Here is a 4046-nt window from a genome sequence, read left to right on the forward strand (position 1 = left end):
GGGGGGCAATAGGGTATGGTAGTTTTTGAAGCTGTTAAACCTTATACTGTTAATTGATCTTCGCTTTCATTACTTTGCTTATGTGTTTGTTCGTTTTTAGGGAGGGAAGGTGTTGGTAGATGAGATCAGCTCGCAGGACGGGAAGAAAATTGATTTTCAGATAGACATTGTAATAAATACGGTCAATAAACGTCTGTAGATACTTTCAGTGGTTTTGATTAGGGCGTCACATAGCGTTAAACACATGTAGGGCAGTTGGAAGGACAGGCTTTTGGGTATGGTCGGAGGTCTAAGGTTCGAATCCGGATAGCAACGGAATTTCTGTTTTCTCTAAACTTGTCTCCTTTTACATCCTCTCCTGCTCTAGCAATATTCTGTCGTTTGCTTTCGTCCCACTTTCTGCCCCCGATCCCTCGCCTACTTTGCCCCCTCATCTGGGCTCCTGGCTCTTTCTGCAGCCTTTTTACTGCTACTCCCTGGCTCCTTTTTGCTAACTGCTGTCTTTCAGCCACAACTCTGATCTCATGGTAGGAAAGATCTTCACAAAGCCTTCTCGGAGAAGGGCGAAAAATCTCAGAGGTCCTGTGTGCAAGCTGTGCACTTTAAAGATTCCTTGTTGGTCCAAAATCGATAAGAGTAGGCTTCGGCTGCAAAATTCTAAATTTCATACCAACTGAAAATGTTTAATGTGTCCCGGGCGCTCATCTGACCTTATGCAGTTGAGAGCGCCGTAAAACACTTACTATTTTTTTGTGTGATGAGTGATGTACCACCGTGGGTTAGACAAAAATAATTGTGACCAGTTGTTTATTCGCTGCTTATTGTAAGGAAGAGTGACTATACAGTAAGCTTCTTATCTTTAGCCTCCCCCAGCAAAGGAGAAGTCAATTAAAGAAATCTTAATGACATTAGATAGGTCGCTTGGACTTCGAAACAAATTATTGCCTTGAACATAAGTCGAGACTTGTATTGTAGTTTCGTTATCTCAAAATACAACTAAAAAAGCATTACAAAAAATAACTTTTTTTCAGTTAAGTTTTAGAGAATGTTCTACTGCTCTTGCAACAGAATAAGGTCATTAAGTGCCGAATAGTAGAGGTACTCCAGAGAGCAACAAACATAAAATAGGAGGGGAAATCAGGACGATAGATGTTTTATAGGGCGGAAGGAGAAAACCAGAAAACCATACCAGTGCACCTAGCAACCATCTGCGTAGTTTTTCTTTTTAAAAGTCTTTGGGGTTCTTTTGGGATTTTTTGTAAAGTGTTTTACGGCGCTCGCAACTGCATAAGGTCATATGAGCGCGCGGGACACACCTAATATTTTCAGTTGGTAGGAAATTTTGAATTTTGCCCGGGTGGCGGCTGAAGCCTACTCTTATCGATTTTAGACCACCAAGGGATCTTTAACGTGTGCAACTTGCACACGGGCCCTCCGAGATTTTTCGCCATTGTCCGAGAAGGCTAGGTGTAGATCTTTCCTACCAGAAGATCAGGGGTGTGGCAGAAAGACAACAGTAAGGAGGAGCAAAGGAGTAACAGTAGAAAAGCTGCAGAAAGAGTAAGGAGCCCAGAGGAGGGGGCAAAGGAGGTGAGGGGGTGGGGGCAGAAAGTGAAAAAGAAAGCAGACAACAGAACATTGCTAGAGAGCAGGAAAGGGGGTGAAAGGAGACAATTTTAAAGAAGAAAAATTTTTGGTCGCTACTCGGATTCGAACCCGGGACTTTTGAATGAGAGGCCAACACCTTAACCCCTAGGCCACGAGAGCCCCCCTTTTAAAAGTCTGTTCTCTTTTTTTATGAACAATAAAAGCAAACATATTCAGAGAGGATGCAAGTTGGTCCAAGACTTTAAAAACGTTTTATCCTCGCTTTTAAAGACTAATGAACATTTGACCTTGATGCAGGCTTTTCCAAAATATAAAAGGGGATGTCTTTAGGTAGGCTATGACCTTTGAAAGGTAAGAGGTTTGGTGGGGGAGGGGGGGGGGCAAAAGAAGCTTCGTAGGTGGTATCCTGTGAGAAAACTCGCCTCATAAGCACGGCTGTTGACCACTGCTGGTTTCTTCACTTCGACCTGTGGAGGAGATTCCTGCATGTGGGGGAATAAGACAACGCAGGGGGAGACCACCCGAGGATAACAGCTGATTATCCCTCTTTGCCGGAGAATTGCAAATTACGCGAACTGCTTAGGTCCCTTTCCACACCATTCAGTTGAACACTTAGACTCTTTGGGGGGACCAGGTATGGTATATTATGAACCTGAGGAGGGGAGGGGAGGGGGAAGGAAGGGGGAGGGGGAAGGTGGGGGCTACTAATATACAGGATCGGATGCGTCTTTAAACCTGAAGGTTATTCGATACAGCCCTGCAATTTTTTATACCACCGCCTTCTTTGTTTGTTTGTTTGTTTGTTTGTTTGTTGTTGGGGGTTTTTTTGGTTTGTTTGTTTGTTTGTTTGTTAGAGTAAAGAGAAGCGTATCGGCACAAGAATAGTCATTTAATTTAGTAAAAAGTAAAGCTGTTCCCGCATCCGATCCGGACATTGGGGATTGCCTTGTTAGTGAGACAACTTCCTGGGCCTTTGGCATGTGGTAGTGTGGCCAGTTCCTTTCCACGCCGCCTTTACTTCTTCAACTCGAAGTTAGGTACCCATTACTGCTGGGTGAGCAGGAGGGGGCGAAAAAATTCGTGTCTGAACCAAGGCTCGAACCCGGACTTTCCGCTTCGGAGACGAGCGCGCTAACCGCTCCGCCATCGCATTCGCCATTTAGTACTTGGGAAAAGGGTGAGACAGACGCACCGAAATAACAGAGCGAAAATTATAGAAGTAGGACCTACCGGTACAATCTTTGTTTGAGTTAAGAGAAGCACATTGACACAGTAATGGTCACTTACAGCTTTGATAAAAGTAAGACAGACAGACAGACAGACAGACAGAAACAATATAGAGGGAAAGTAAAAAAGTAGAACCAACCAGTAGCACCCTACAACTACCTGCCTATCGCCCTTCGTCTATTCATCTATCGCCTAGCAACTGAGCAAATGTGTCTCGACGGGGTGGAATCAGGTTCTCGTCAGTGTTTTTGGGAATGCAGAGTTACTGGTACCATTTTAAAACTAGTTCATTTGTCTTGCTTTCGATAGAAAAAAACATCCATTTAACTAGAATACAAGTCGAGACATAGGCGTATGAAGGAAGTGGAGGTCACCTGGTTTCAGATGTAAAAACTAGTGAGAAAATGGTCGCCAAAAATTCGTTATTTTCTCAGCTTCTTAGCATGGAAACTGAAAATTTACATTTTTGTGCCTTTAATCAACGTATTTTAGTAACATCCACGTAGAAATGTATTCTTTAATGGACATGAAAAGTGTTGGGCCAAAAAAACAAAAATTAGAAAAAAATTCACCAAACTACGGAAAATAAATGCCATTTTCTTCACTTTGATTATTTGGACGAGAGCCTGATTTCACCACGCTGCTTCACAAATTATTTTAACGTTGAAATGAACGTGTATTGTGCACAGACCTTAACCCTAGCCGTACGCCCTGGGGGGTTATTTTGTACCCCCGGGGTTGTATACTTCACATTTTAGAACATCTCTAGAACGAAGATCTCTCTGAAACTTTCAGTATTTCTTGAAAAATCATTTTGACAGACTGTTATGCAAAGCGTAAGGATCGGATTAACGAGTAAATTTCCTCTTTGAAAAGTGGGGGCACAGAGTTCTCCGCGTCGTTTAGATACGATAGTAAAACACGACGTACGGATAGGGTTAACACACGAGACCATCACCCGGCAGCCACACGGCGATTGACACAAGCTCGGAGAGCTATTCTTGGAAACATGAAGTGTGCTTCACCGGATCGCCGACCGGACACTCGTGCGATTTATGCGAGCATGTTGCACTCGGCACTTTCCAGGACCCCGGAAGTCCATTGACACCTGGCTGATCCTGATTTCCAGTCAATGAAATAAAGCAGACGATTCCAGACAATAACCCAGGGAGAATACTTGTCTGGGTGGCGTTTAAATCCATAAACCTCCC

The sequence above is a fragment of the Aplysia californica genome, unplaced genomic scaffold, assembly GCF_000002075.1.
Source record: "Aplysia californica isolate F4 #8 unplaced genomic scaffold, AplCal3.0 scaffold00323, whole genome shotgun sequence".
NCBI classification, from domain to species: domain Eukaryota; kingdom Metazoa; phylum Mollusca; class Gastropoda; order Aplysiida; family Aplysiidae; genus Aplysia; species Aplysia californica.